This window comes from Petaurus breviceps, unplaced genomic scaffold (assembly GCF_028583685.1).
Source record: "Petaurus breviceps papuanus isolate PSGF00001 unplaced genomic scaffold, PetGlider_PUasm1.0 118, whole genome shotgun sequence".
Lineage (NCBI taxonomy): Eukaryota > Metazoa > Chordata > Mammalia > Diprotodontia > Petauridae > Petaurus > Petaurus breviceps.
The window spans coordinates 20,494,761-20,517,987 of NW_027185616.1; the positions used below are offsets into that span (position 1 = coordinate 20,494,761).

At 38.4% G+C, this 23,227-nt stretch overlaps 1 protein-coding gene across 1 annotated transcript in view; it reads left to right on the top strand.

The window, feature by feature from the left end:
- Window positions 1–23,227, top strand: part of TJP2 (tight junction protein 2) — a 162,620-nt gene that overhangs the window by 11,519 nt on the left and 127,874 nt on the right. The window contains exon 2 of the mRNA XM_069086967.1: window positions 13,380–13,499. The gene's annotated coding sequence lies outside the window, so the exon portion shown is untranslated. The remainder of the gene's footprint in view (window positions 1–13,379; window positions 13,500–23,227) is intronic.

The window sequence follows — 23,227 nt, forward strand, 5'->3', positions numbered from 1 at the left end:
CCATCCATCCATCCATCCATCCATCCATCCATCCATCCATCCATCCATCCATCCCCTGAACCTTAGGACTTCCAGGCTTTCCCTCTTCCCCTGAAGCGGCACTTTCTTTTCTGTGTTGTCTTCCCCAGTTAGAGTGTGGGGAGAGCAGGGAATGCCTTGATTTTTCTGTTTGTATCCCCAATGCTTAGCACAGGGCTTGAAACATCATTATCATTGTCATTTTCAGGCGCAGAATTTACATAGCATTTTAAGATTTACAAAACACTTTTTTATAAATATCACCTTATTTTAGCCTCACAACAACCCTGGGAGGTGAGTACTACCATTACCCTCATTTTATAAATGAGGAAACTGTGACAAGTTAAATGACTTTTCCAGAGTCACACATTGTCAGAAACTGGATTTGAACTTAGTTCTTCCTGACCCCAAGTCTCAAACTCTGTTCACCCTGTAAAATAGCAGCTGTTTAGTAAATGCTTTTTCATTCCTTCCTTGCTTCTTTTCAAAGAACTTACCCTAGGTAATATCCACGTCCCTATCGCTTCAATCAGAACAGTGAGGTAAGCACAATAACTCTACAGACCTTCAATTTGGTCGTTACTCCAAACTCTTCTTTCCCATACTTTCCTTCAGAGCCTCCCAAGCACTGACTTCGCTCTGGCAATGCATGCATCAAGCTCGTCATTGATGTGTACATCCCTGGAAGGTGTAATACCCAAAAGTAATACACCAGTGTATACATACCCAAAGGAAGTGAACTTATCCACGATGTTCAAAACTTTTCCACTTGCTATTATCAATGGTTCCACGTATGGATAGTGTGGTGCTGGCTGGTAAAGCACTTGTGTATTCTTGGTGTTAATTGTTAGATGAAAATGAGCACAAACAGAAGAGAACTGATCCATACTTGGTTATATTTCAACCTTAGAGACTGTATTGAGTACATAATCATCTGCAAACAAAAAATCATGCACCAACTCTCCCTCCACTTTCGTCTTGGCTTGTAGCCTTTTCCTGTTTTTTTTTTTTTGTTTTTGTTTTTTTGTCTTTTGGAGGGCAATTGGGGTTAAGTAACTTGCCCAAGGTTACACGGTCAGTTTTTTTGTGTGGGTTTAAGTGTCTGAGGACAGAACCGAACTCGGGGCCTCCTGACTCTGGGCTGGCGCTTTACTCACTGCGCCCCCTAGCCGCCTAATTGTAGCCTTTTCAAGTTAAATAATTTACTGTTTTAGGAAAACTCTGAAGATCACCTGGCAGAATAAAGTACCATATACTGAGGTCCTTTTTTGAACTAAACTGCCATGCATTTAAACTGTATTACAGAGAGTGCAACTCCTATAGACTGGCCATGTTGTTCAAATGCCAAATGTACATTTGGCCTAAAAACCTGTTTTATGGAGAACAAAGCAAGTGCTCAGATGGTGAGCAGAAGTGATAACAAGGACACTCACAAGGTCTCTCAGAAGAACTTCGGAATTGATTTCATGACAAGGGAGACGCTTGGCACAGGGCCATCGAGTCCAGCATGATGTGCCCTCATCACTCTCTGCACCACCTGGCCGCCTCCTGACTAAATCTTACACTCAAAAATTTAATTGCATTGGACTTCTTTGGCTCGTTTCTTAGTTTTCTGATGAATTCTGGTTTTCCTGTGACTATTTTCTAGCAAATTTTTGTTTCTTTTTGCCATTTCTCTTGTTAATTTTTAGGGGGGCATATCAGGATTATTATTATTTTTTTTTTGCTTTTTGGAGCAGGGAGGACAGGGCAATTGAGGTTAAGTGACTTGCCCAAAGTTACAGGACTAGTAAGTGTTAAGTTTCTGAGGTTGGATTTGAACTAAGGTCCTCCTGACTCCAGGGCCGGTGCTATACTCATTGCGCCACCTAGCCGTCCCATGAGGATTCTTTATAACCTTTCATTCTACCATCTCCATCTATATATTTTGTTGGTAAGAAAATAAAGTATGAGAAAAAGACAATTGCTCAAAGACATATAGCTTTTAGTATCAGAGACAAAAATTTAACATAGTTTCTCCTGACTCCAGTGATTTTTTTTTTTTATGCTTTATACTGAGCAGTAGGGACCATGGTTCAGATGTGGACTTGGTTCATTCCTCAGTGTTAGTCTGGCTATAAACATATGCCATCTGACTCTAAGAACATCTGCCTCTGCCCTTACCTCCATGGCAGCTAAGCTGTGACATAAACCGATGTTAGATTTGATATTATTTTGGATTCCTAAACATGGTAGCTCCCTCAAAACTGAACCTTATTTTTTAAACCAATTATTTGGGATATTCATTTCCATTTTAAAATTTTCTAGATAATAAGTTTTTTAAAATTAGGAGGACTTACATAATTTGAGGAGTATAAATGTCCTCAATGTGACCTATGAATGTGTATATTCAGTTTTGAGCATGCAAATAACATATTGTCACCCAAACTTAAAAGCTGTTTTTACACATGTTTTTTTAACATCTTTAGTAACTAAGAAGTAGTTAATACCAAAATATCCAAAACCTAAATCTCTGCAGAAAATGCTAAAATAAATACATGCTTGAATGTGGTATTTTCATCAGATTTATTTTATTCAATGTGTTATTGTTCTTATGTGTTTTTGTGAGGGAGTTTATACAAAGAGTACACTTTTAGAAAATTGAATAAATAAATAAATTAAAAAACAGAACAATTCTACTTATGGAAAGACTGTGAATTCTTTCCAGTGCTTAATAATACAGAATTCTTTTCTTAATGGAAGTCTTAGTTTAACAAGCCCAATTTTGACCTTGTAGATGAAAACATTAGAAAAGAATAGATTGTTGTAAGTAAAAAATTTTTACTTTACCATAGTTATATGCCTTGGAAAATAAGTCTATGAAAGAGGAGTCCCTTCCTATTGTCTGATCATCACATGAGTAAAAAGAGTTTAAAACAAGAGGCATAGATAGTATAATACAGTGGAAAGGATCCTTGTTTTGGTCTCAGAGGACCTGGGTTCCAAAACACTGTAACTTGTTTGAGCTTGAGGAAGTCACTTAATCCTTTTGGGTCTCTTTCCTAATTTGTAAAAAGAAGGATCCTAAATCTATGCTAGCAGGCTTTATAAAGCACCATGGATAAAGTGCAGGGCCTGAAGTCGGGAAGACTCATTTTCCTGAGTTCAAGTCTGGCCTCAGATTTTAATGGTTGTGAGACCCTGGGCAAGTCACTTAACTTTGTTTGCCTCAATTTCCTCATCTATAAAATGAGCTGGAGAAGGAAATGGCAAACCACTCCAGTATCTCTGCCAAGAAAACCACAGATGGGGTCATGAAGACTCAGACACTACTGAAATGACTAGACACCAACAACATAAAGCACTTACTATGTGTTCGGTGCTGGGCATATAGAGACAAAACTGGAATATTTTGTCCTCAAAGAGCTTATAATGGTAGCAAGTTTAATTTGAAATTTTTTTTGTTGTGTTATGCAACTTTTCTAATTTGAGGGAATTCTCTAATCTCTAATATGGTACCTCAGTGGAAAGTCTGTGTGTTGGAGTGAAGGCTATTTGTGTAAAAGTGTAACTATTTCTTCCTATCAGAATTGATCAGAGCTATAGTGCCCCTCCCCCTGTTTCCCCCTGTCAGAGGTGACAACTGTAATCAGAAAAGATTATGCCGTAGGGAAATTCCTGCATAAAATTTCTGCTAACCATTTGTTGACCAGTCTGTGGGAGCAATGACAGTTAATGCCATGGAACCTAGGCTGTCTAGGGCAAATACTAGAAAAATTTTCAAGATAATTTTGCCCAATGGTTTAAAGTACTTATGGTACAAAATGAAAATGATGTCTTATGTTGGCTGTTAGAAATTACAAATGCATATTTGTGGTTTTTTTTTTTTAACATCTTTAGTAAGTAAGAAGTCTAGTTCTAGGGGCGGTTAGGTGGCACAGTGAATAAGGGTACTAGCCCTGGAGTCAGGAGGATTTGAGTTCAAATTTGGCCTCAGACACTTAACACTTACTAGCTGTGTGACCTTGGGCAAGTCACTTAACACCCAATTGCCCTGCCTTCCCCTCTCCAAAAAAGCAAAAATAAAAAAATGTGTAAAAAAGTCTAATTCTAGTAACTAAGAAGTCTAGTCTAGTGTACATCATAGGTAGAAAAATATTTATATAGATATGTCCAGCAAGGAACCTGAATTTGCTGGCTTAATAAATTAAGCCCTGTAACCTGAAAACTCCTTAATTATCATTAAGATATATATATATATATATACATACATATATATATATCTCCATAACATAGTCCATCCTCCCATAGATGTAAATAAATGCTGCTCTGTCCTCATTTTACTATTCAGATGAATGTACTCTCTGTTGAGTAACTTCGTCTGAATAGTTGAGTAACTTCTGTGCGTATTGTTAGTAACTAGAAATATCCCAGGACTGAGTGGTTCTCTCACTGTTATGGCTGTTATTAGGGGCAGCTGGGCAGCACGTAGAGAGGCACTGTCTTCATGACCTTGTCTAATGTGACAGTCACTAAGTCACTGTTTGCCTCCATTTTCTCGTCTATTAAATGGGGATGATGAGGACACCTGCCTCCCAGAGCTCTTGTGATGATAAATGAGTTAATTAGAAAGTGCTTAGTACACTGCCTGGCACATACTAATTGCTATGTAAATATATTGTTGTTGTTATCAGAGCCAAGATTGGATTATTAGAAAAAGCAAAGTGTATTTAAATTACTAAAATTGTTCTCTTGAAAGTCACTAATGACCTCTTAAAATATTTTATTGATTTTGTTTCTTAAATCACAGAACACTTCTCAATAACCACCTACTTTCCAGAATATACTCACTTATAGGGGAACAAAAGCTAAACAGAACTGTTCAATGCTATGACCAAGACACAGCAAAACATTCTATGATCATAGTCCATGATCTTTCCACAGAACAAAGTATATTTCAGGATTGTTCTTCTGGAACCAACATTGGTCAGTGTTTTAAATGTGAATTAATAAGATCATAGATTTGGAGCTTAGAAAGGCCCCTAGGGGCCATCTACTTCAACCCCCTCATGTTACAGATGAGGAAACTGAGGCCTAGAGAATTTAAGTGATTTGTCCAATGTTACATAAGTAGTGACAAAAGTAGTAGGGTCTGAAGTCAGGTCTTCTGACTTCTAACCCAGTGTTCTGGTTTTGTGTGTGAGAGTCTTTTTGGAGGGAGGAAGGCAGGGCAGTTGGGGTTAAGTGACTTGCCCAAGGTCACATAGCTAGTAAGTGTTAAGTGTCTGAGGCTGGATTTGAACTCAGGTGCTTCTGACTCCAGGGCCAGTGCTCTAACCCAATGTTCTATGTGCTTTATCATGCTACTCCCTCCTGGTTGTCTTCTAGTCTTGTTTCCATTTACATTATTGCATTCTTTGTGAATATTGTTCTATTTCTGCTTCTTTTACTCTATTTCTATGAATTCTACTTACACTTAAGAGGAAGAAATAATCCATTGCATTCATATATGATTAGTCACTCCACTTTCAATGAGCATATACTTTTTTTCAGGCTTTTGTCAATCACTAAACATTTAGTAAATGCCTACTATGTACCAGGCATGCTGTTATGGATTAGGAATACAAAGAAACACAAAGCATTCCCTGCTCTTGAGAAGACTGCAGTGTAATAAGAGACAACATGTAATCAACTATGTTTAGTAGGAAATAATTAGCAGAGGGAAGGCACTACAATTAAGAAGGCACTCTATGGATAAAGATGGAAGTTTAGCTGGGACTTAAAGGAAGCCAGAGAAGCCTGTAGCCCTGCCTCTGACATATTAATATGTGGCCATTGAAACGTCACTTACTGTCTCAGTGCCATAGAGAACTCAAAGACTTCAAGTTATAGATCAGTCTGCGTTGGAGTTCCCTGCACTGATGGAATCATAGGTCTTGAACAAGAATAAAGTTGCTTGTTTGTTCAGTTCAACAGAACAGATGTTTATGGAGTGCCTATGATGGACAAGATATACATACATACAATACAGACGTAATCTCTATCTGTATAAAAATCTCCTTTCATTCTTTGGACACTCAGCACCTATCACAGCGCACTTCACAAATGTTTATTGAATTGAATTGAGAATTAATTCATAGAACTGTACAGGCTGAAAGTTGGAAGATAAGTTAGAGAACTTTTAGTTGAATCTCTTCTGTTCCAGGTTTATACTCAGCAGGGATCGAACCAGTGAGGGCACGGTTCTTCAGAGCATGTGGAGCGTGCCCTGCCTGATGGCATCGCCCACATGGATATTTGGTGAGGCTGCATCTGGAAGTCCATGATAGTGCTGAGTGATGGAGGAGCCTGGGTCTCACCCAGCTTTAGAGCATGCACAAGTTTTCTCGAACTGTTTCCTGGTGCTTGTTATGTGGCCTAGAGTAGTTTCTGAATGATTACTGAGCTGGAACTAGGGGTACATGAAACAGGAGTAACTGGCTACATCATGCTGGGGGTAATCAAGGCTTATGTGCTGCAAGTCTCTGGATAGAGAGAAAGCTCAGAAACAGGGGCTTCCAGTAACTCTTGAATACATGACCTGTTGTATCTATTCTAAAAGTTAAAGCAGTTTTAGAAAGGGTTCTAACTTTGTGATCTTTGGAAGGTGGGAAAAGCTAGCCAGCATAGGTTGGGAACTAGAATCTGCTGCTAGCCAAGTCCAGTATGTCCGTGCCTGACCTGGTAGCTGAGATAGAGGGACTTGCTGCAAGAAGATTGACCCATATAGTGGCTGTGATGAATTTGGAAGTGGAATTGGTGATGGCAGGTGTTCTGTAGCAACTGATAGGAGAAAAAAATATGTTGTAGGTAGGAAAAAATGCTTTATAACTTCTACTCTTGCTGCATCTTCTCAGTAAATGTTCTTTGATAAAGGCAAATTGTTAACTGGCTAAATGCTATTGGGGCAGTATTCACTGGGTCAGTCAGTGCTATAGGAGAGATACTAACTGTAACTGACAATATTGGGGAGAATGCATTGAAAGGAGGACTCCAGCCAATAGCATTAGAAAGATACTCCAGGGGTGGCTAGGTGGCACAGTGAGTGAGTAAAACGCTGGCTCCGGAGTCAGGAGGACCCAAGTTCGGTTCTGGCCTCAGACAGTTAACACCCACGCAAAAAAACTAGCAGCATAACCTTGGGCAAGTTACTTAACCCTAATTGCCCCCCAAAAGGCAAAAAAAAAAAAAAGAAAGATACTCCAGGGGTAGCTAGGTGGTGCAGTGAGTAGAGTATCAGCCCTGGAGTCAGGAGGACCTGAGTTCAAATGTGGCCTCAGACACTTAACACTTACTAGCTGTGTGACTTTGGGGAAGTCGCTTAACCCCAAATGCCCTGCCTCCCCCACCAAAAAAAAAAAAAAAAAAAAGAAAAAGAAAAAAAAAGATACTCCCAAAATTCAGAAGTATCTCTTGTTCCTCAAGTGGGAAATGTCGCTGCTCTCTAGGGACACAACTTGCCAGTGTGGGTAGGAGTAGGGATAAGCATTCCCCCTAATTTTATATAAGCTATATATGGGGATTATTCGTGAGAAATATTAGGCTCTAACTAGCTTTTAAGAATGTTTCCTAAAGTGTTTTAAGAGGAATAGTTGATGCAAAACATTCTCCTTTAAAAGTGACACTCTCTCACCTATGCATATGGAGCCCAGGAAGAAAGTAAGCAAAAGGGTACCTCTGAGCTCCCAGAAGTCCTTTTGCTAGTGTCCTTGAAGTGTTTCCCCTTGGAGGTGCCTTAGCTGTTCTTCTGAGCTCCTGATAGAGTCTTAAATTTGTCTTTCCTCATCCACTGCTATCCCAGGAATAACAATGCCAGGATTCTAATTGGAAGATGGGAAGTCCAAAATTCCTTGGACCCTTCAAAGCTCAGTCTTGAAGGTCTTTCTTGGGACAAGGTGGGAAGGAGAGGACCTAGTCATTCCTCCTCAAAGGCTTGACTGGAAGTTTCCTCAACCTGAGCTGCCAGACACTTAACTCTCTTATGTCCCAAACTGGCTCACTATTTTATAGAATGACCTATAATGCATGACCACGTTTCCTCAATGTATACAAACACATTTCCCATGCATTGTCACTCCAGTTCAAACAGTGGATTTCAATGACTTTCCTCAAATATTTAGTCCAGAATCTTTGATTGATTAAGATGTGTTCTCACTTGGTTAATGTGTCCAGGCATAGAATTTTATCCTTTGCTTTAAGTATAATGGTGTAATTGACCAACTGATTAATAACCCCCATCCTTACATGCAAATGGATGGTCAGAAAGATCACTAAAACTGTTATAAGAAATTCAGGCACAAAATGATCACCTGTTACTGAGGAAAAAGTAGATTCCATCAATAAGTTTTTTTTTAATTACTAGTTTCATTAGAGAAGTATTGGAGAGGAATACTGAATAACTTTTGGCTTGGATGCCTAACGTTAATGATTAATGTTTACTTTCTCCAGGTCATTTTGCCTATGCATGTGCAGTTTAACTTAGATTCTTGTTGGGGATTCAGACAACCGGGCAATATAGACATAAAACTGGCAGGGGAGGGAAGGTTTGGTAATATTTAGTGAGCAGGGCATACATTGAATTCCAAAGAAGTGGTGAAACAATTGTGAAAATTTCTCTTAATTCTTTGCCATACCTTTGGCTAAAGTAAGGATTTTACTCCACCAAGAAAGATCTATATCCTAACAATCTAAAACACTGTTACTTTTTAAGCAAAATATAGCCTCTGAAAGAGGCAGAGTTTTTAAATGGGAAATAGGTTTTTCATTTCAGTCCTTCTAGAAGCATGGAGACTTTCTGGATCAATAATTACTAGCCCTTATTTAGACATAAATCAACTCCTGTGCCATTAGTACTTGAAAGATTATCAGCCTCAAAGATTTATCTGAGGATTAACAAATTGGAGTGTGTGCATTAGATAACTAGGCTTAGGACAGACCATGACTGTCCTGAAAATCATTTTCATTAGTGCTTTATTCAAAGATCCACAGAATTATATAACACTTGACGTTTCAGGGAAATCCAGCAGGGCTTCTTTTTTTTTGTTGCTGTTGTTGGGTTTTTTGGCCATTTTCCCCTTGCAAAGTTATTTTTATAACCGTAGCTTGTAATACATACTACACTACCCAAAACCCCAGCAGCTCACAGTACAGAGATGACTAAAATTGCTGTCAGTGAACACTGCTTCTAATTTATGCATCCCTGTGCTGATGTGCTGAGAGAGATACGAACAGAGAGAAGAGATGAGGTATAAGAAATATATCACAATATTGGAAGCTGCTGTTGGCATCACCCCACTTAACAAGAGAGAACTCCTTCCTGAGAGCCGCAGACATGTGAATCTATGGCAGCGCCCTGGGTAAGCACAATAGGCCAAGCAACTGAAAGAGATAGATATTTTAATGATACCTAGTGAATATCTCATGGCAGTGGATTGAAACAATTATTGAAACAAGTAATGATTTCTGTAATGCAGTTAATAAATGTTAAGTTGTTAACTGAGGAAAGTTGCATGATCTCCATGTCAGATGTAGCCTTTTAGAATTAGAACCAAGTGATGAAACTTAGGGTATCGTACTCTAAAGAAATTCTTTAGTAGCTAAATCCATCAGCTGAGTTAATGTATCTGCATCTTAGAGAAATTAAATTGATATATTTACAACTTAGATACTTGTTAACTGACAGACTTTAAAACCAAAAGTTCAAATTATAGCAACCCTTAGAGAAGAAAAACTTAATTTTATGCAACTATATGTTTCTGTTAAAACTATACTTGCATATTATTTTTTTTCCTGTGATAAGTACTTTCTATTGAAAAAAAAAATTCTTCAGTGTGGAGAAAACCTAGTCTGGAAATTCCTTTCTCCAGGGCAGATCTGCAACACACTTGTAAGAGTTTTACAGAGTATCCTGGGGAATCATAGGATCGTATATTTAGAGCTAGAAGGAACCTTAGAGGTCATCTCCTCCAACTTCTTATTGCAAATGAGGAGACTGAGTCTCAGAGAAGTTAAGACTAAGACCTTTAGAAATGAAGTGACCTGCCTGTGACTACACAGCTACTATACATATATCTGGTCTTAAACCCAAATCTTTCTAACTGCAAAACATGCTCTCTATTCCTATGTTGCCTTTCTTATTCTGTTAATTTAATAAAAACACATTTTTAATACTGTGTTATTACTAAAGTTCTATTTATTCAGTGTATCTGAGGATTATGGTATTTTCTCCCTTTCTCTTCTCATCTCCAATGCTTAGTACAATAGTAATAGTATCGTATGTGTTTAATAAATGCTTGTTGACTTAATTATGAGTCTAGGAAACTTCATAGGAAAAGGTACTTTTTAATTGGGAAAAAAATTGGAAATTACATAGAAATCTTAGAGGAGTTTTAGAATGGTTTATGTAAGTCTCTTTCATTGCTTCTTCAGAAAAAGATGATATATACATTCATGTGATATGTTTGTCTATTCTGTATTTTACTAAATGCATGATAATTAGGTTGTTTCATATGGTCAGCTCTCCAGGTATCTTGGAGAAGGAATGTGACTATAGATTTGGTAGCCTATACATTCCACACCTCTATCTTACAAGTAGCTCTGTCAGTGGTACTTCGTCAGAACTTCCATTGGGGGGTAGAGGAAGAGAACCTTGATACAAGAATGTTGGGCGTTGGGGCAGCTAGGTGGCACAGTGAATAGAACATTGGCCCTGGAGTCAGGTGGACCAGAGTTCAAATCTGGTCTCAGACACTTAACACTTACTGTGTGACTTTGGGTAAGTCATTTAATCCTAAATGCCCTGCCTTCCCCCCTCAAAAAAAAAGAATGTTGACTGTTGGGTTGTTGGCTCTGCCATAGTGCTCTGTCTATGGAGAGATCCTATTAAAGATGAACTTGAGAATTTTCACAGGATAGATGGCAGCAAGGAGAATTCTTGAATGGCCTTGAAGATCCGTTCCACTGTGTATACATAGCTCTAGCACTCTTCCATCCTTGCTGTTTCTACGTTTTATGGCACAATTCAATGCTCAGAACCTCTGGGAATATTTGATTTTGCTTCTCACTTATTTGGTTTTAATAATAATGCTGCCATCAATTCATATATACGGGGTGTTTTAAGGTTTACATATCTACTTGTAAACCATGGTATATTTGTGATATTCCTTTGCATACTACATGACTGTGGGGTAGATGTGCAAAATTATCATTGTATAGAATTTTACATATGCTGGGTTGTTTTGGTAAGCTCATGTATGTTTTTTATGACTCAAAATATGTTCAGTCAGTAGGTTTCAAGAACTATTTAATTTCCTTTTTAATAGTTTCATTAAGATCCCATATGTGAATAGAATAGTGTTAATGGCACCAGTGAAGGAATTGAGAAAACCCATGATTTTTCAGAAGGTTTTGTTAACTTTTCAGTTCTTGATACCTCTGTCCCATATTTTCTCACCTATAGATTGCTTTTTTTTTTTTAGAGGGAGGAAGGCAAGGCAATGGGGTTAAGAGGATTGCCCAAAGTCATACAGCTAGTAAGTGAGTCAGGTGTCTGAGGCCGCATTTTAACTCAGGTCCTCCTGACTTCAGAACCAGTGCTCTATTCACTGTGCCACCTAGCTGTCCCAACAGATTACTTTTAAAAATTGCCATCTCTCTTGTTCCTCAGAACTAATCCCTATTTTCCTAGTTTGTTGGGTGAAATGATTTATTTTCTAAAGAATTAATTGCTCTAGGGGCAGCTAGATGGCACAGCGAATAGAGCTCCAAGCCTGCGTCAGGAGGACCTGAGTTCAAATGTGGCCTCGGACACTTGGCACACTAACTGTGTGACCTTGGGCAAGTTACTTAAACCCAGCTGCCTTACCTTCCCCCCTCCAAAAAACAAAACAAAACAAAAAAATGAAAAAAAAAAATTGCCTTCAGGCAATGATGCTTTATTTTAGAAATTATTGACCTACTATCTTAAGCTTCTTGCCTTTGTTGGAGCAAATATGATAAAGCAATGGTGAGAGAGATGTTAAGAACTGAAACTTTATCCAGGACTAAAACTAGACCCAAGAGGGATGAAATGCTAATGGCTGATTTAATTGGAAGAACAAGAATGATTTCAAAGAATATGTTGAGCAAATACATTTTTGTGTCAGGGTCAAAAGTTTAATCAAATTCATACTGATTTGCTAGGTATTTATTTCTCTTTGAAAGGAATAATAAAAATTATTTATGTGTTGAGTTGTTAATCCCATTGACCCGCTTGTGGCTGTCCAGATGGTTTTGCTTTGGTCTACTCCTAAATTTCCTGCTGCTTCCTGGAACAGGAAAACATGTACCCAGCCTGTAAAAATAAAAACACTTGTCTTTTTTTTTTACATTCCATTTCATTGTTCAGGGAATATTGATGTAGATGTCCAATCCTAGCTAGAAATAACACCATTCTTTATCTCATATATAGTTTTTGTTCTGCATAACAAAAGGTTAAAATGATCCAGTTCCCATCCAGAAATAAGCTTGCCATGTGTGGTATTTGAAATACATTCAGAATTAATGCAACGATTTTTAAAAAAAATAGGATTTGGGCACTTTTCCTTACTTCTGTAAATTTCTTTGGGAGAAAACCATATTGGTTGTGTTCTAGTAAATTATATTGGGGGGGGAGGGGCTAGGTGGCACAGTGAAAAGGGCACTGGCCCTGGAGTCAGGAGGACCTGAGTTCAAATCTGGCCTTAGACATAGACACAAAAACTAGCTGTGTGACCTTGGGCAGGTCACTTAACCCCAATTGCCCTCCTAAAAGCAAAAACAAAAGAATTATATTAGGAAGGCAAGCTAGTAAATATAAACATGAGTTAATATCCCAAACCCTAAAGAGGATAAATCACTTTGAATAATTGTTGAAGTTTTTGAAATTTCTCTTTCTGGATGTTAACTTGTCTGCTGTCTTCTTTTTTTAAATTGAAGGGTTAATTTTGTATTGGCAGTTTATTTCTTGGGAATTCTGACTGTTGACCAAAAAGTGCTACATACATGGTTTTTCAAATTTTCTTCCTTTTTCTAAAGAAGAAATACATTAAGATGCAACATATTACCCCATCTCATAGTTAGCCATTATAAAAAAATTCAGCTGGAAAGACCCTTAGAGACTATCAGGTCTAACCTTTCACTTTGTAGTTGAGGAAACTGATAGAGGAGTTAAGTGACTTTCACAGGACCACACAGCTAATAAATACTAGTGGAAATTTATCTTGTTCCCCTTAAATTGCTTTTTCTTTATAAGCTTCCAGGATCTCCACACAGATGACTGTTGTTTCACCCTGTAATTGGGCAAATTTGATGTATTTTTCAGGGAGAGGAATACTACTTTGCTGTCATCTCCTTGTGAGTGGGACTGGCAACCCAGTTGTACCTCCAGGCACAAATATTCTACAAGACATCACAGACGTGTGCCAACTGACGGACTGCCTTGCCAGGTACTTGCTAACATGTTTCTTTTAAAATATTATTAATGTGTTCTGTTTTGATATCACAAATCCTTTCCATTTACCCTTCTGCTCCCCAACCTTTGCCAAATAAGCCCTCCCTTTGTAACAAAGAAAAACAATTAAGCAAAATCAATTGACAATCATAGTAGACACAGTGTATACAAACATTGTGCATGTATAGCCTCACACCCCTTTTACCTAAAGGAGTGAGATCGATGATGATTGCTCATTTCTTTTGTGGGCCACAACTGATCATTATAATAACCCAGCATTCACTTCAAATTTATCCTATAAGCTTAGTTCATTTGCTATCCATCGTCTAAAAAAACCCAAAACGACCTGCAAATTTTGCCATGTCATGGTACGTTGCTAGTGCCCTCTTTTAATGTTGAAGATAAAATAGTTAAGCAAAATGTAGTCAGATTTTAATGGATATTTTAATGGATATGATCTTATTCATAAAAAAAGAAAGAAAAATTTTCTGCCTACAACCCAGACATCAACTGATAGAATGGTTTTTAATACTCAGACAATCAACTATTTGTTGAGTACCTATTCTGTTGTCGCTTTTTTTCCCCCAAATCAAATGCTTTATTAACTTCTGGTTTACATCATTCATTTTGGCCAGATTTTGAGTTACAAATTTTGTCCCTGTTTTTCCCCTATTCACCGCCCCAATATAGCGATTTCACTGGATATCCCCTCCTCCAATCTGCTCTTTCCCATATCCTCTTTGACTTTCCAGTAGAGCATTATGGATCTCTATGCCCCAGTGCCTATATATCTTATTTCCCAGTTAAATGTAAAATAATATTAATAATAGTATATATATATTTAAACATTTTATTTTAAAACTTTGAATTCCAAATTCATTCCCTTCCTCCCTTGTCACCCACCCTTACTGGGAAGATAAGCAGTTCGATATAGACTGTACATGGGTAGCTATGCAAAACATTTCCATAGTGGATATATTGTAAAAGACTATATTTCCCTCCCTCTTATCCAACCTCCCATTTGTTCTATTCGCTACTTTACTTTGATCCTGTCCCTTTTAAAAAGTGGGTGCTTCCAACTTCCCTCCCCCCCCAGCCTGCCCTCCCTTCCATCATCTCCCCTCTCATCCTCCTCCCCCATACTCTTCTGTAGGGTGAGATACCATATTTAGTATGTATATAATTCCTTCCCTAAGCCAAACTCAATGAGAATAAGGTTGACCCATTCCCTTTTGCCTTCCTGTTCTTCCCCTCCATTGTAACCATTTTCCCTTGCCTCTTCTATATGAGATAGTTTACCCCATTCTGTCCCTCCCCATCCCCTCTCGTTATATTCCTCTCTCACCTCTTAATTTCACCTTTTAAGTATCATCCCTTCCTATTCAATTGGTCCTGTGCCTTCTGTGTATACCTGTAAACATATATAGATACACATTCACATATTTATTCATATATCCATATACCCTCCTATATATATGTATATGTGTGTGTGTATGTACACATATGTTTATATTCCCTTCAACTATTTTCATACTGAGAAAAGTTTCATCAGTTACAATGATCATTTTTCCATGTAGGAATGTAAATAGTTCAACTTTGATAAGTTCCTTATGATTTCGTTTCCCTGTTTACTTTCTCATGCTTCTCTTGTTTCTTGTATCTGAATGTCAAATTTTCTATTCAACTCTGGGTTTTTCATCAAGAATGCTTGAAAGTCCTCTATTCCACTGAATGACCATATTTTCCCCTGAAACATGATACTCAGTTTTGCTGGGTAGGTGACTCTTGGTTTTAATCTCAGCTCCTTTGACCTCCAGAATATCACATTCCAAGCCCTTGGATCCCTCAGTGTAGAAGCTGCCAGATCCTGTGTTATCCTGATTGTGTTTCCACAATATTCAAATTGTTTTTTCCTGGCTGCTTGTAATATTCTCTCCTTGATCTGGGAATTCCAGTACCTGGCCATAATATTCCTAGGAGTTTTCTTTTTGGGATCTTTTTCAGGAGATGATTGGTGGATTCTTTCATCCTCTATTTTGCCCTCTGGTTCTAAAACATCAGGGCAGTTTTCCTTGAGAATTTCTTGAAGGATGATTTCTAGGTTCTTTTTTTGATCATGGCTTTCAGGTAGTCCAATAATTTTAAATTATCTCTCCTGGATCTATTTTCCAGGTCAGTGGTTTTCCCAATGAGATATTTCACATTGCCTTCTATTTTTTCATTTGTTTGGATCTGTTTAACAGCATCTTGATTTCTCATAAAGTCACTAGCTTCCATTTGCTCCAATCTAATTCTGAAGCAATGATTCTCCTCAGTGAGCTTTTGAGATTCTTTTTCCATCTGGCAAATTCAGCTTTTTAAGCATTCTTCTACTCTTTGCCTTTTTGAGCCTCTTTTGCCATTTGAGTCAGTCTGTTTTTTAAGGTGTTTCTTCAGTCAGGTTGTTGACTCTTATTTCATAATTTTCTTGCATCGTTCTCATTTCTTTTTCCAATTTTTCCTCCACTTCTCTTATTTGCTTTTCAAAATCCTTCTTAAGGTCCTCTATGGCCTGTAACCAGCTTGTATTTTCCTTTGAAGCTTTTGGTGCAGGAGTTCTGACTTCACTGTCTTTCTCCTGTTTTGTGCTTTGATCCTTTTTGTCCCCAAAATAGGAGTGTAAAGTTGGGTTGCTCTGTTTGTTTTGCTTCCTTTGCCTGCTCATGTTGCCACTCAATTACTTGTCTTTTGGGCTTTTTGCCACAGTAGGACTCTTCCACCAGACAGGGGAGCTCTGTCCCAAACACTGGGTTTTTCTCAGCTGCTTAAGGTATTAGTTGGGTCCCTTCTCTGAAGCCTCCACACACTCTGGAATGCTGGTCACTCACCCCAGGACCTCCATCCTAGACTGCAATCCAGATCCAAGCAGTTTAAAGCAAGAGCGATCACCCTTCAGACTGGTGCTTGGTCCCCCTACACTCTTCAGGCCAGGAGCTGAAGCAGCCATGTGTGGCTTTGGCTGCAGGGCTACAGCAGCTCAACTGCTTCTTGCCCTGGGGACAAAAGCTGATTGCACTCCCAACTACTGCACTATCTCTCACTTTGTCTTTAGCATCTGTGTGTTGATAATTCTGGAAACCACCACAGCTGCTGGTGATCTGAAGTCCCTCCAGCAGGTGGTTGGTCAGGCCCGCCTTGTGGCTAAAACCTCTGGCTCCTGTGGGGCTGGGCTCGGCTATCCTCAGCGGGAGGTTATCTTCTCTGTGTCATTTTGTGGGTTCTGTAGCTCCAAAGTTTCTTCAGGGTCACCTTTTACATGAATTGGGGGAGGTGGAAGCCGGAGCCCTGCAGAGGTCCTGTTTATACTCCGCCATCTTGACTCTGCCCCCCTCTGTTGTCACGTTTAAACAAATAATTCTTTTTGGAGGGGGGAAGGCAAGGCAATTGAGGTTAAGTGACTTGTCCAAAGTCACACAGTAAGTGTGTCAAGTGTCTGAGTCTGGATTTGAACTCAGGTCCTCCTGACTCCAAGACTGGTGCTCTATTGAATGTGCCACCTAGCTGCCCCTATTGTTACTTTTTAAGTTCCCTCAGGTTGTTAGTAATCTCCTACCCTTCTATCAAAATTATCTTGTGCTTGCTATGTACTCTGAATGTGCTTAGCTGGGCACGTGTTATATCCCCTCTCCCCTATAGTGGAATGTAAGCCTCTTAAGGACAGGGGCTGTTTCATTTTTATCTATGTCCTCAGAACCTAACACTATGCGTATCATATAGTAAACTATTATTAAATGCTTTTTGAATGAAATTCAACTGAGTACTCTCATTGCAGTCTAGAGTAAGTCATTAGTTGATGGAACTGTTAGAGAAAGGTATTTTGGTGCTTGGGGTTAGAATTCATTTTTACCATCCAGCCACCTTCATTACTAACATTGTAGTTAGAATTAAGGTTAGGCATTTGGCTTAACACCATCATCCTGGCTTTCCTGGATTAATTCTGCATAAGCTTTTAAAAATGGCTAGCAATCAACATTATCCATATTGCAGGCTCATGTCAAATAGGAATGAAATGAGGTTTACAAGATTCAATTCAAGATATTATTTCAACTTATTTTTGGATTATTTATTCTCATTTAATTCTTTGGCCCCCAAAACATGCCAAGTTACATGGCTAGCTAGAATGAGGGCAGATTTCCTTTTTCCTCCATGCTTTTTATAAACTCTTTTAGATCTTAGTTCCTCTCTAAAAATCTAAATGGATTACAGATACACCTGAGAACTACTTTACAACTGAACTGTGGCCAAGGGATCAACTTGACATTTATTAAGTAAAATTGTGAAATTGAACTAAAACCTAGTCCTTGGCAATTTGAAACTTACAGTATAGCAAGGGGATAACACAAACAAGATAATTCTAACACACATTATTATATCACAAGTACACCTGGGAGGTTCAGAAGTCTGAAGTGGAAAGTTATCTCCTAAAGGTCAGTTAATGGAGAAGGGAGCATCTGCTAGGGACATCCCATTCCGTTGGGGCATTCTAGTCATTGATGGGGTAAAGGTTCCATGTGTTCCCTCTGAATCTTTTTAAGTCATGTTGTTTAACCAGATGACCTGTTAACCCTAAGCAATGTAGAAGAACCCAAGTACCCATACCCATATAGTTTAGGCTTCCATTTTTGGTAGGTACAATTATACAGACCTTGACTGAAGTCAATCAGAAGTCACCATGTATATGAAAATAAGATTTGAGAGAAAGTAAAAGATTAGATATTAATCAGTCAATCACCAAGCATTGTCTACATGTTTACTAATATGCCACTGTGCTAAGCACAGGAAATATAATAATGGTCCCTGTTCTAGATGAGATTACATGAAGGAGGCAACAGGTAGAAAAAAAGCAACATACCAGATAGATACATAGTAGAATCAAGCTAACCTTAAAGGGGAAAGGCTCAGTTAAGACAGCAAGGTTCCAGTTCTGTCTAATGTTTTGTTTTTTTTTTTTGCTTTTTGGAGGTTAAGTTGGGGTTAAGTGACTTGCCCAAGGTCACACGGCTAGTTTTTGTGTGTGTGTAGGTATGTGTTAAATGTCTGAGGCTGGATTTGAACTCAGGTCCTCCTGACTCCAGGGCCGGTGCTCTATTCACTGCGCCACCTAGCTGCCCCAGTTCTTTCTAATGTTGATGTGTCTGAATAACTTATATTCTTCATGACTCATAGGATTTTAATGCTAGAAGTGACCTTGTTTAAATTTTTTACTCTGGACGACACTTTAGTATCTATGCAAAACTGGAAAGTACACCAGTGGGCTATATAGAAAACGGTGAAATTAATTAAAGAATGGCACCGTGATTGTGATCTCACACACACACACACACACACACATACACACTGTTTTGGATGAATACTTAAAGCAAGATTACACAACAAATTAGGAATGTGCCACAGCTTTCTCCACTGACTAGTCTAAGTGTTGTTTGTTTTCCTGCTCTGTAACAACAATGTATTCATTTGGCATTATTTTAGTCCACAAGGTATTTGGCAGCCTTGCCTTAATTGTTTTTGTTTTAATTGTTTTAATTTTTAGTGTATGTGGGTAAAATTGTCAGGGCTGGTGCAAACCAGAACCAATACCAAAACCATAAATCTCAGAACTGATGATTTATTGAGTCTGCTGACAAGGGAGTCCCACCTGCACAGGCAGAGACTGACTCACAGAAGGAAGAAAAAGACAAAGCTTATATAGGTTTCAATTTAGTTAGGACATGAAGTGGATACAAGGTACCTCTGAATTGGACAGGGTTCATTGCTGGGGGCTTGCAGGGTAGGAATAGGGGATGTGGTATCCCTTGACTGGACAGGCCTGTTGCTGGGCTAGGAGAGGCTCTTCTTCAGGTTAGCTATCTCTTGTAACCCCACTCTAATAGAGAGGACTGTCCTTGCTGTTTCAGCAGAAAGGAGGTTTCAGACAGGGTAGTGGTTACAATACAAACAGGGTCAAGGGAATGATAGAGGAACTATGGACTCATTCTCAGCTATCCATACCCAGTAACTGGAGTTTTCAATGGACAGTTGACATAATTCTACAAGTTTGTCACCTCTAACTATGGCCAAACAATTACTCTGTGTATTCCTGTCTCCATTCTGCTTGATTAGAGCCAAAATAGACACGCTGATCTACCCCACTGTTGATCATCTTGATTTGTCAGATAAATCATGTTGACATTAGAAAACCTTTACTAAGAAAAACTTGGGTTTTCTTAAGGTAGGGTAAATGGAAAAACATCATTATTCTTATTGTCACTGTAGTGCTTTTAGTGTGGGACACAGACTATATTGTGTTTATATTACCTCTCTGCAATAATGAATGGGATATGGTTCTAAGTGCCAAGAGAAGCTAGAAACCCAGGAATTAGGTTGCAAACCAAAACCTCAGGATCTCAATGAATGATGCATCCTGTTTTCTTTCGATGATTTATGTATCATTACAAGGTTCATTCTCATTTATCATTTGGTGTTTTAGGAAAATCGGCTTTAAATTTTTAGCCTAGTCACTCTGAGGATCTTGAATTTAGCTTTATTGCATTTCACAGAATCATTGAATTTGAGAGTTGGAAGGGATCTAGCCCAAGCTGTGCACAGAAGGAACTCCCACTGGAACATAACTGACAATGAGTTTCTGCTTGAAGATTCCCAAGGAAGGCGACTCTAGTATGAACATTCTACCTCTGGCCAGCTTCTAATTGTTAGGAAGTTATTCCTGAAATTGAGCTTAAATTGGTTTCTTTGCAACTTCCATTTATTGCTCCTGGTTCTGTCCTTGGGGACCAAACAGAAAAAATGTAATCTTTCTTCCATATGACAGCCCTTCGAATAATTGAAGATAACCATAGAGACTTCTCTTGTTCAGGCTAAACATGCCCAGTTATTTCAACCATTCGTCATATGATATGGACTCAAGGGCCTCTACCATTCTAGTTGCCCTCCTCTGGACACTTTCTACCTTATTCATGCCCTAGGAAGATGCCCGTTTTCTTCATTTATCAACAATAATAATAGCAGATATTTATGATGTATTTTAAGGTTTTCTAAAATCTTCTAATATGCTATTTTTATTTTATACACACACAACAACTTTATGAGGTGGTGCTATTATTATCCCCATTTTATAGGTGAGGAAACTGAGGCTGAAAGTGAGAGAATTTTAATTTAGTCAGCCCTGACTCCATTTCAAGAGGTTTATCTCTACATTGCCTTCCATTTAAGAAATGGAACATTTTTTTAAAGTTTTCTTTTTCTTTTTTGGGAGGGGGGAAGGCAAGGCAGTAGGGGTTAAGTGACTTGCCCAAGGTCACACAGCTAGTGTCAAGTGACTGAGGCTGGATTTGAACTCAGGTCCTCCTGACTAAAAAAAAAATTTTTTTAGTCTTTATTAATTTGTTTACTTTTAGTTTACAAGATTCATTTCCACAGTTCCTTCAGTTTCAAATTTTCTCTCCCTCTCCCCTTTCCTCCCCCCATGGTGGCATACAATCAAGTATAGGATCTGCAAATACTTTCACATTAGGCATTAGTGAGGTTATAAAGAAGGATTGTATCAGATAGAATGAACAATGGGAAAGAGGAAACAAAACCAAACAAGAAAAGGAAAAAGGGCAGGTAGCTTGCTTCAATCTGGGTTCAAACTCAGTTCTTTCTCTGGATGTAGACATCTCTCTCCATCATGAGACTTTTGGGGTTGACTTTAAACCCTGAATTGCTGAGAAGAGCCCAGTCTATCAAAGCTGGTCATCACACATACGTTATGTCTGTAATTGTGTACAAATTTCTCCTGGCTCTACACTTCTCACTCAGCATCAGTTCGTATAAGCCTCCCAGGTAAATATGAAGACTGTCTGCTCCTCGTTTCTTATAGCACAATAGTATTCCATAACATGCATGTACCACAACTTGTTCAGCCATTCCCCAATTGATGGGCACCCCCTTAATTTCCAATTCTTTGCCACCACAAAAAGAGCTGCTATAAATATTTTTGTACATATGGGTCTTCCTCCCACTTCTGTGATCTCTTTGGGATACAACCTAGAAGTGGTATTGCTGGGTCAAAAGGTATGAAATTATTATACTATATATATATATATAATAAAACATATAATAATATTATATATTATATACGTATATAATATAATATTAATAGTGTATGTAATAATATATAATAAATAATTCCAGATTGCTCTCCAGAGTGGTTAGATCAGTTCACAACTCCACCAGCAATGCATTAGTGTTTCAGTTTGTCCACATCCTCTCCAGCATTTGTTACTTTCCTGTTTTGTCATCTTAGCCAATCCGACTGGTGAGATGTGGTACCTCAGAGTTGTTCTGATTTGCATTTCTCTAATCAATAGTTGTGTTCACATAGGTCCTGGGTTTGTTTTGGCATGTAGATCCCCAAATATTTTATAATGTCTACAGTAACTTTAAATGGGATTTCTCTTTCTATCTCTTCATTAGAAATATACAGGAATGCCAAGGATTTATGTGGGTTTATTTTATATCCTGCAACTTTGCCAAATTTATTTATTGTCTTAAGTACTTTTTTACTTGATTTTCTAGGATTCTCTAGGTATATCATCATATCATCTTCAAAGAGAGAGATAGCTTGGTCTCTTTGCCTAATTTGATTCCTTTGATTTAAAAAACAATTTTTTAAAAGAAATTCAGAGCATCAGCATATTCTGTTCATCAGTGTAAACTCTAAGTACTAGTTTATCATGACTAAGATGACCACAATTGACTGTTAGCCTAATAAATAATGGAATTTTTTTTGTTCTCCATGGCATAATGCCAGAAAGATAGTATTTTGAGTCTGATCAGGGACTGTGTAGGATTTAGACTTCTTTCTTCTTTTTATTTTATTTTATTTTTGTAAGCAATTGGGGTTAAGTAACTTGCTCAAGGTTACATGGCCAGTTATTTCTGGGTGTGGTGCTAAGTATCTGAGTCCTGATTTGATCCCCAGGTCATCCCGACACTGGAGCCGGTGCTCTTACTTGCTGAGCCACCTGGCCACCCCTAAGCAATTGGGGTTAAGTAACTTGCTCAAGGTTACACGGCGAGGTGTTTCTGGATGGGTGCTAAGTGTTGGAGCCCAGGATTTGATCCTCAGGTCATCCCGACACTGGAGCCGGTGCTCTTGCTCGCTGTGCTACCTGGCCGCCCCTTAGACTTCCTTCTTTAAACACTGGAGGATGGTAGGTTTTTAATCAGGTAGAATGATGTACTAAGAGTTACAAACCATTACTCATCACTTGTATGTAAGAATAAATACTATTGGAGGGGCAAGAAATGGGAATCAGAGAGACTTTGTTAGGAATCTCTTGAAATAAAGTGAAATGAGAGAGGAAGCTAGGTGGCCCAATGAGTCACCGACCTTGGAGTCAGAAGGACCTGAGTTCAAATCTGTTCTCAGACACTTAACATTTACTAGCTGTGTGACCTTGGGCAAGTCACTGCCTGCCTTCCCCCCTCCAAAAAGACAAAATATAAAATTAAAAATAAAGTGAAACGAGCAGAACCAGGAGAACACCATACATAGGAACAGCAATACTGTACAATGATCAACTGTGAATGACTTGGCTATTGTTAGCAATAAAATTCCAAAGGATGATGAAAAATGCAATCCACATCCAGGGAAAGTTTGAATGCATATTGAAGCACATTATTTTTCACTTTCTTATT